Source organism: Phyllostomus discolor, unplaced genomic scaffold (assembly GCF_004126475.2).
Source record: "Phyllostomus discolor isolate MPI-MPIP mPhyDis1 unplaced genomic scaffold, mPhyDis1.pri.v3 S12x, whole genome shotgun sequence".
Taxonomy (NCBI): Eukaryota; Metazoa; Chordata; class Mammalia; order Chiroptera; family Phyllostomidae; genus Phyllostomus; species Phyllostomus discolor.
This window is the reverse complement of record NW_023397496.1, coordinates 218,819-229,309: the sequence shown is the minus strand read 5'-3', so window position 1 is coordinate 229,309 and position 10,491 is coordinate 218,819. Positions and strand designations below refer to the sequence as shown.

At 41.3% G+C, this 10,491-nt stretch overlaps 1 pseudogene; it reads right to left on the bottom strand.

Annotated features, from left to right (window-relative positions):
• Positions 1 to 8,743: 8,743 nt before the first annotated feature.
• Positions 8,744 to 9,680, bottom strand: LOC114508922 (annotated as a pseudogene).
• Positions 9,681 to 10,491: the final 811 nt, after the last annotated feature.

Below are 10,491 nucleotides of genomic sequence, written 5' to 3'. Positions count from 1 at the left end.
GTTTATTGACAATGTCAATGACATTGGATAAGCTATCACTTTTTTAAATTTTTTTTTTAAATTTTAATCATTGTTCAAGTACAGTTTTCTCCCCCCTACTCCCATTCCAGCCCATCCCCCCAACCCTCCCCCCTTCCCCCCCATTACCCTGCACTCCTAGTTTTTGTCCATGTGTCCTCCAAATTTGTTCCTGTAAACCCTACCCATTCCCCCCTGAAATTCCCTCTTCTCTCCCCTCTGGTCACTGTCAGACTATCCCCTATTTCAGTGTCTTTGGTTATATTTTGCTAGTTTTTGTTTTGTTTTGTTTTGTTGTTTAGATTCCTGTTAAAGGTGATATCATGTGGTATTTGTCTTTCACTGCCTGGCTTGTTTCTCTTAGCATAATGCTTTCCAGCTCCATCCATGCTGTTGCATAGGGTAGGAGCTCCTTCTTTCTTTCTGCTGCATAGAATTCCATTGTGTAAATGTACCATAGTTTTATGATCCATTCATTTACTGATGGGCATCGAGGTTGCTTCCAGCACCTAGCTATTGTGAATTGTGCTGCTATGAACATTGGGATGCATAGGTTCTTTTGAATTGGTGTTTTAGTATTCTTAGGATAGAGTCCCAGCAGTGGAATTGCCGGGTCAAAACGCAGATCCATTTTTAGTTTTCTGAGGAAGTTCCAAACTGCTTTCCATAATGGTTGTACCAGTCTGCAGTCCCACCAACAGTGCACTAGGGACCCCCTTTCTCCACAGCCTCTCCAACACTTGTTGTTTGTTGCTTTGTTTATGATGGCCATTCTGACTGGTGTGAAGTGGTATCTCATTGTGGTTTTAATCTGCATCTCTCTGATGGCTAGCGATATTGAGCATCGTTTCATGTGTCTTTGGATTTTCTGTATGTCCTCCTTGGAGAAGTGCCTGTTCAAGTCCTTTGCCCATTTTTTAATTGGGTTACTTGTCTTCTTAGAGTGGAGCCGTGTAAGTTCTTTATATATTTTGGAGATTAAACCCTTGTCTGAGGTATCATTGGCAAATATGTTTTCCCATACAGTTGGCTCTCTTTTTATTTTGATACTGTTTTCTTTAGCTGTGCAAAAACTTTTAATTTTGATGAGGTCCCATTTGTTTATTCTTTCCTTTATGTCCCTTGCTCTAGGAGACAAGTCAGTAAAAAAGTTTGTGCGTGAAATATCTGAGATTTTCCTACCTACGTTTTCTTCTAGGACTTTCATGGTGTCACGCTTTATATTTAAGTCTTTTATCCACCTTGAATCTATTTTTGTATAAGGTGTAAGTTGGTGCTCGAGTTTCATTTTTTTGCACGTAGCTGTCCAGTTCTTCCAACACCATTTGTTGAAGAGGCTATTTTTATTCCATTTTATGTTGCTGCTTCCTTTGTCAAATATTAATTGACCGTAGAGGCTTGGGTTTATTTCTGGGCTCTCTGTTCTGTTCCATTGGTCCATGTGCCTGTTTTTATGCCAGTACCAGGCAGTTTTGATTACAGTGGCCTTGTAGTATAGTTTAGTGTCAGGTATTGTGATCCCTCCTACTTTACTCTTCTTTCTCAAAATTGCAGCAGCTATTCGGGGTCGTTTATGGTTCCATATAAATTGTTGAAGTGTTTGTTCTATGTCTGTGAAACATGCCATTGGTACTTTAATAGGTATTGCATTGAATGTGTAAATTGCTTTTGGTAGTATGGACATTTTGATGATATTAATTCTTCCAATCCATGAACACGGTATATGTTTCCATTTGTTTGTGTCTTCCTTGATTTCTCTCCTCAGTGTTATGTAGTTTTCTGAATACAGGTCTTTTACCTCTTTGGTTAGGTTTACTCCTAGGTATTTTATTTTTCTTTTTGCTATTTCAAATGGGATTTTTTTCTTGATTTCTGCTTCTGTTGTTTCATTGTTGGTGTACAGAAATGCCTTTGATTTCTAGATATTGACTTTGTATCCCGCTGTTTTGCCAAATTTATTTATTAGGTCAAGCAGTTTTTTGGTGGAGTCTAGAGGATTTTCTACGTACAGTATCATGTCATCTGCAAACAGTGACAGTTTTGTTTCCTGCTTTCTGATTTGGATGCCTTTTATTTCTTTTTCTTGTCTGATTGCTGTGGCTAGAACTTCCAGGACTATATTGAATAGAAGTGGTGAAAGTGGACATCCTTGTCTTGTTCCTGTTCTTAGTGGAAAAGATTTTAATTTTTGCCCATTGAGTATAATGTTGGCTGTAGGTTTCTCGTATATGGCCTTTATTATGTTGAGGAATGCTCCCTCTATTCCCACTTTACTGAGTGTTTTTATCATAAATGGGTGCTGTACCTTATCAAATGCTTTTTCTGCATCTATTGATATGATCATGTGGTTTTTGTCTTTGCTTTTGTTTATGTGATGTATTACATTTACTGATTTGCAAATATTGTACCATCCTTGCATCCCTGGAATGAATCCCACTTGGTCATGGTGTATGATCTTCTTAATGTACTGTTGGATGCGGTTTGCCAGTATCTTGTTCAGGATTTTAGCGTCAATGTTCATCAGCGATATTGGCCTGTAGTTTTCTTTCTTTGTTGTGTCTTTATCTGGTTTTGAAATTAAGATGATGTTGGCCTCATAAAAGGGGTTTGGGAGTCTTCCATCTTTTTGGATTTTTTGAAATAGTCTGTGAAGGATAGGTGTTAGCTCTTCCTTAAATGCTTTGTAGAATTCTCCTGTGAAACCATGTGGTCCAGGGTTTTTGTGTGTTGGGAGTTTTTTGATTACTGCTTCAATTTCTTTTGCTGTTATTGGTTTGTTCAGGCTTTCTGCTTCCATTTATTGAGTTTTGGAAGATTATATTTTTCTAGAAATTTGTCCATTTCATCTAGGTTTTCAAATTTCTTGGCATACAGCTCTTTGTAGTAATTTGTTACAATCCTTTGTATTTCTGTGGTATCTGTTGTAATCTCTCCTCTTTCATTTCTGATTGTGTTTATTTGGGTTTTCTCTCTTTTTTTCTTGATGAGTCTGCTTAAAGGCTTGTCGATTTTGTCTATCTTTTCAAAGAACCAACTCTTGGATTCATTGATCTTTAGAAGTCTGCTTTTAGTCTCTATGTCATTTAATTCTGCTCTGATCTTGGTTATTTCCTTCCTTCTGCTTGCTCTGGGCTGTCTTTGTTGTTGTTCCTCGAGTTCTTGTAGACGTAGGGTTAGGTTGTTTGTTTGAAATGTTTCTAACTTTTTTAGGTGGGCCTGTATCGCTATGATCTTCCCTCTCAGGACTGCCTTGGCTGTGTCCCATAAGTTTTGGGTTGTTGTGAGTTCGTTTTCATTTGTTTCCAAAAACCGTTTGATTTCTTCCCTAATATCATTCTTGACCCATTCATTGTTTAATAGCATGCTGTTTAATCTCCATGAGTTTGAGTGTTTTGGGTTGTTTTCCTTGGGGTTGATTTCTAGTTTCAGTCCCTTGTGATCCGAGAAATTGCTTGGTATGATTTCAATTTTTTGAAATTGTTGAGGCTTGTTTTGTGTCCTATCATGTGGTCAATCTTTGAAAATGTTCCATGTACATTTGAAAAAAATGTGTATTTAGCTTCTTTGAGATGGAGGGTTCTGTAAATATCAGTAAAGCTCATTTCGTCTAGGGTATTGTTCAATGCCACAATATCTTTGTTGATATTTTGTTTGGAAGATCTGTCCATTTTTGATAGTGGGGTGTTAAAATCCCCCACTATAATTGTGTTGCTGTCCATGTCTTTCTTGAAGTCCTCTAAGATTTTCTTCATGTATTTGGGTACTCCTATGTTGGGTGCATATATATTTACAATATTTATGTCTTCTTGGTGAATTCTTCCCTTGAGTATTATGAAATGACCTTCTGGGTCTCTCTTTATCATCCTTCTTTGGAAGTCTATTTTGTCAGATATGAGTATTGCTACCCCGGCTTTTTTTCCCTGTCCATTTGCTTGGAAAATTTGTTTCCAGCCCTTCACTTTCAACCTGTGCAGGTCTTTTATCCTGAGGTGGGTCTCTTGTAGACAGCATATGTGTGGGTCACGATTTCTTATCCAATCAGCTATTCTATGTCTTTTGATTGGAGCATTTAATCCATTTACGTTTAAGGTTATTATTGATAGGTACTTATTCATTGCCTTTTATGTACGTGTGATCCTCTCTCACTCCCTCTTTTCCTTTCTTTCCTTAAAGCAGTCCCTTTAGCATCTCTTGCAGAGCTGGTTTAGTGGAGGTGTATTCTTTTAGACTTCTTTTGTCTGAGAAGCTTCTTATTTGGCCATCTATCTTAATTGAGAGCCTTGCTGGGTAAAGTAGTCGTGGTTGCAGGCCTCTGGTTCTCATTACTTGGGTTATTTCTCTCCATTCTCTTCTGTCTTGAAGTGTTTCCATTGAGAAGTCAGCTGTTAGCCTTATTGGGGCCCCCTTGTATGTTACTTCCTTCTTCTCCCTTGCTGCCTTTAAGATTCTCTCTTTGTCTTGAAATTTTGCCATTTTAATTACGATGTGTCTTGAGGTGGTCCTCTTTGGGTTCCTCTTGATTGGGACTCTCTGTGTTTCCTGGATTTGTGTGACTTTTTCTCTCATCAAATTAGGAACGTTTTCCATCATCATTTGTTCAGCTAGGTTTTCTATCCCTTGTTCTTCTTCTTCTCCTTCTGGTATCCCTATTATACGGATATTATTACGTTTCATATTGTCTTGCATTTCTCTTAATCCCTCTTCATTCTTTCTGAGCCTCTTTTCCCTTTCTTGCTCTTTCTGGGTGTTTTCTTCTATTTTGTCCTCTAGCTCGCTGATCCGATCTTCTGCTTCATCGATCCTGCTTTTCATTCCTTCTACTGTGTTCTTCATTTCAGAAATTGTATTCTTCATTTCCTCTTGGCCCTTGTTGAGAATTTCTATTTCCTTTTTTATGCTGATGTAGTTTTCATTGAGTTCATTGTAGCTTCCCTGTAGTTTCTCGTAGCTCATTGTGAGCTCATTGAGCTTCCTGACAATCACTGCTTTGAATTCAATATCTGATAGTTGAATTGCCTCTGTTTCATTTAGCATTCTTTTTGAGGCTTCCTCCTTTCCTTTCATTTGGGGAGTATTTCTTTGTCTTCCCATTGTTTGTGAGACTCTTCTTGTTCACCTCAGCTTCTTATATTGATCTGTTCTGGCTCCCTCGGTTTATGATGTGAACTTTAGTAGAGTAGCAGTGAGTTTCAGTGGTACTGTTTCCTTGACCCCCCAAGCTCGCTGGTCTTGGGCTGTTGTTTAAGTTGGCTTTGTGTTTGCCTTTGTGTTTTGATTGTTGTTGTTGAGTCTTTCTTTGATGGTTCCTTCCCTCCAGCTGGTTAATGTGGGTCACTTTGTCCACCACGTTCTGTATTTTGTTGTGCTGGTGAGGGCAGGTTTGTTGAAGCTGGTTCTTCTGTGTGTACAGGGTTTAAAGAAATCTTGTTCAGTTGCTTGTATTGGGTACTGTGTCTACTGTTTAGCTGTATTTCCAGATAAGTCCTGGATTGAGGTTTGTATGGTTACTACTCCCTCCTTCACCTTCTTCTGCTGTTATCTGTTAGTGGTTCCTTTCTTGTTGGGTTTCTTCTTCCAGTGGGTATCCTGGTGTTCACCTCCTCCACCTATTCTTTTTTGTCCTCAGTTGGAGGGGGAAGGCAAAATGGTTTAAGACAGCAACAGAGAATTCTATGCTATTTACCGTAGTAGCAAGTAGGGGAGATATAGGAGATCCTTTCACTATGTATAGTGTTAACCGTGGTCTTCCACCCAGCTAGCTGATTTAAAGGATGGAAAGAAGATAAGACTCTTGTTGGGGGAGGAAGGATTGTGAGCTGGATCTATAAAGCAGGGAGGTTGTGGGCGGTCAGATTCTGGGGTAAGGTGAGAGTAAAAGTGTATTGTGTGAGAGAATAGAGTTAACCACTACAGTAATAGAGTTCAGGAAACTTTGAAATGGGCTAAGATCTGGGGGCGGGGCAGGTGTTGTGATGTAATTACAATTGCGTGGAATAGCAGTTATTTACAATAATATTATGGCAACATTCATATGACAGAGTCTATGAGATCTAGGTGACAAGAATAGGGAGTACAGAACATCTAGTAGTGTGCTGATGGGACACAGGTGAGTTCAAGGACAGTAGATTAGTAATACAGTATAGAAAGAGATATCAGGGGAAAGCTGTCAGGTCATACAATATATCCAGCCTAACAGAAAAGGCTATACAAAAAGAAGAGGGATATAAAAATACTGTTAAAAAAAGGATGTAGGAACACTGGAAAAATAATAATAATACAAATGTGCAATAACTTGCAGTTTCTCTGTAATAGCAGGGTGACATTTATCTCATTGTCCCATCTGTTGTGACGCCCCTTCTTTTGGTTCAACTTTGGTCTTTTCACAGATCCAGGATTTTGTCTCACTTGTAGGTATTTAGGAAAAAAATTAAAAAAGTAAAAAATAGAAAAGGCAGGCAAAGGAAGGAAGAAGAGATAAAATTGGAGGACAGGAAGGAGGAAGGAATAAAACAAGAAATCAGATAAGAGAGGAAAAAGAAATCAAAAGAGAATAAAAACAATAAAACTTAAAAAATTAAAAATTGTTAAAAAAAATAGAATCAAATTAAAAAGTCTCTTGATTTCAAAGTGGCCAAACTTGTTTTTCTGCTCTTGCTGGTTGAGACAGGCTGAAGGATGATTTGTTTGGCTTTTCTTCCTTGGCCAGTGGAGTTCGCACTGTCTCCTCAGCTTTGGGCCCTGGGTGTGGGAATCAGGTCTTTCCCCAGGGTTACTGCTGTGGGCTGGTGTGTGGGGATGCTCTCCTTGCAGGCGCCCCGTGTGCTGGTGAGCCCGTCCACAAGTGCGCCCACAGCTGGGTAGCAGACAAGCTATAGCCACTGATCACCTTAGGAGAATTCCCCAAACAGTGTCTGTGCCTATTCACTCCTTCCTCTTGAGAAATTCCTCCCTTTCAAGCCTGCCGCTCCCCACAGTGGCCTGGCTTCTCCCGCCGTGGCCTGGCTTCTCCCACCATGGCCTGGCTTCTCCCACCGCCAAAGCTCCAGCCAGACTGGTGACCATGGGAGTCCAGGTCCGCTGCGAGACTCCGGCCCCTCTGGTGTCCACTACCTCCAAAAGGTGCTCACCGCCCCTGTGTGTTTGCCAGCACCTGGATTCCTCCCAGAGCCGCTCAGACCTTGCTCAGCTGGGGAGGGAGCAGTTGACCTGGCTCTCTCCCAAGAACCCTATGGTAAACCCAGCAGTGGGTCCCGGGCCTGGGGCTGCAGCCCCGGGACCACACGCTTGTCCTGGGACCCTACCTTGCTGCAGCACTCCCCTTAGGACCTGTTCTTTGTTCTTTCAGTTCTGCCATAATCCTTGGTCCTCTGTTTTCAAAAATGCTGAAATATGTTGGTTGCTTGCCTTTCTACTCCATACATCAGTCAGGATTTTCTCCCCTGAGCAGAGAAAACCCGAGTCTGCTCCTTCCTACTCCGACGCCATCTTAGATTCCCTAAACTATCACTTTCAATAGGATGTTTTTGTCCTGAGAGTCAGAGAGACTTAACTGATTGCAGGCCATGAAGATGGGTAAGGAGGAGGCTGTCCACAGAGTCTGGAGAGATGAAGAAAGATTAGAACCCTCTCTTGAAATCTCACAGAGACAGGGTTATCGAATATGCCTGGGTTGAGCTTCTGCTGCCCACTGCTCTTCCTAGTCAAATCACAGGAGAGGGAGAAAGAGAGAATGCAGCCCTTTTATGGGGTAATGGGGTGGTTGTAGAGCAGGAAGTTGGAGATGGGCTGCAACTTGTTTCCATGTTATCTTTGGGTGCAGGGTCTGGACTGGGGTCCTCGTGGTCTGGAATGTCCTATTTTGTATGTTGCTGGAGCCTCTGTGCCTTCAGGGCACTTCCAGTAATTTTCTAGTCCTGAGGATAAAGGCTCATGAAACAATTAGGGTCAGTCATGGGGTATGGGATCCAGCTAGCTCTGGGAAAGAGGGCCTGAAGAGGGGGCTTTTGTCCTATTATGATATTGTCTCCTCCCCACAACCCCCTTTGGATTCAAACTGGCTTCACTCAGTACCCTGCCTCACCTGCATCTTTCTCTGTTGCACAGGTGCTTCCATAATCATTAAGCCCTCACAACCATGAGGTTCTGCTTGGCAACAAATAATCCTAAGAGTAAATCCTCAGGGAGAGAGAGTTTCAGTCAAACTAAAGGTCTCCTCTAGGCCTCAGTTCTATCTGTTTCAGATACTGCAGAAGAAGAATTTGTTTATTTTTATTTTGTTAAAAAGACAAAAAATATTTTTATTTATTCCAGAATTTGTATTATTTCTACTTACAAAAGCAGAGAGCCTACCTCTGATGATAAAGTAGTTTTTGGATTAGTTTTTTTTTTTTTTAGACACACTTATTCAGCAATGATTGGGCTATTACACTTAGTAATCAACAGCATGGGTGCAAACCCCCCCAAAAACTATATTAAAAACCTTTTGTTGGAATGCTTCACACTTTCCACAGAACAGAAATTAAAATAACCTATTTTATAATTAGTCTCAAGTAAAGTCCTCTATTTTTTTGCCCATTCACGTGAATATTGTCTAAAACATGTCTTCTTTGCAGCAGTGAGGCCCTGCCACGGTTGGGCTTGATTGAGTCCACAAGTCTTTTGAAACCTCTAACTTACCTGTCACTTTGCCAGTTCTCGCCTGCTAAGTTTTGTGTCCTGGCAGAAATTAAAACCTTCTGCTTCTTCCATAACTACTGCTGCTGCTGGAACTGCCACAGCCACCTTAGTTTCACGGTGTGGCAAAGTATTGCCGTCCCCCACCCCCACCAAAGGGGCCAGAGCTTCTGCCTTCAAAGTTTCTTCCTTTCACGTGTCCAAAGTTTGAACATTGACTAATTACCAAATCCATTACAACCATGCTCACTGCCACCACATCCATCACCACCACCACAGGCTATCACCAACAGCACAGGCTACCACCAAAGCCACCTTGGCCACTGAAGTCTCCTGCATGACCAAAGTTGTCATTCCTACCCAAACCACCTCCACAGCCACCTCCAAAGTTTCCAGAACCCCTTCCACCCCTCTGGCTGGATGAAGCACTAGCCGCCTCTTGCTTAGATAGGGTTTTCCTTACTTCACAGTTGTGGCCATTCACAGTATGGTAATTCTGAATAACAACCTTGTTTATAGAGTCATGGTCATCAAAGGTTACAAAAGTGAAGCTTCTCTTTTTGCCACTGGCTCGGTCAGTCATGATTTCAGTCACTTCAGTTTTCCCATATTGGGCAAAATAATGTCTTATGTGTTGTCCGTCAGTGTCTTCCTAAATGCCACCGACAAAAATCTTTCTCACAGCTAAGTGGGCACTCAGTCTTTGAGAAATCTCTTCAGATAGCCCTCTTTGGTTCCATAACCCTTCCACCCACCTTGGTGTAGCCTTGCATTCATGGCTGCATTCACCTCCTCCACAGTGGTATGTGTGACAAACCCAAAGCCTCTGGAGCAGTTGGTGTTCAGATCTCTCATCACCACACAGTTTTTGAGTGTTCCCCATTGCTCAGAATGGCTCCTTAGACTCTCACTGCTGTTTCAAAGCTCCAACCTCTGACAAAGAGCTTTCATAGCTATTCCAGTTCTTTGAGAGACTGTGACTTAGACATGATGACTGCACAAGAGGAGACTTCAACAGTGCTTACTCAGCAGCATCCTACCTGTGGAAAACCTGATTAGATTTTTGATCACTTAAAGTTAAACATCACAACCAAGTTTTTGAATACTAAAAACCAAAGTTTTGATAACCTGCATTTGTATTCAATACTGTCACAGGAAAGTAAGAAGACAGGACAGTTCCTGGGCAAGTGGAATGTGCAAACTGAGATGAGAAAATTAAACATGCACTAACAATTTAAATAACTTACAGCCAGCTGGTAAATTGCAAGACATATCTTTCCCAGCCAAGGATGCTTGAGTGCTCTATGATCTCTCCTCTCTAGACAGCTTAAATCATCCTAGTCTGGGAAATAGAGAACAGAGACCCAATTAATGACATTTTTGCCAGCTGAACCCAAGGCCAGGTGAAGTCAGGAAAACAAGTAACGAAAACCCCGTTAGAGCCAGACAGACCTAAGAGAAAAGCCAAGTGTAAAACTGACCAGAGAGTAATTCCCGTATCTCCAAACATCCCTGTGTCCTCATTTTGATGCAGCAGCATATTTAAAATGCATTGGAAAGCTGACAAATATTCTGCTGAAACCCTCCCTTAAGATTCTCACCTGCAAATGAAAGAAAGTAAAACTCTTCAAGACAAAGACCTGGTGTGGGCTCATTCTAGATCATATGCATGGCCTTTCTTGGGCATGAACTTTATGATTTCTCCTAAACTCTAAGGGTCCCCAGGAGACTTATAGCCAAAAGAGCAGTGGGCAGCTGGCAGCTTTACCTGGGCTTACCCCCTTCACCACTTTCCAAGGC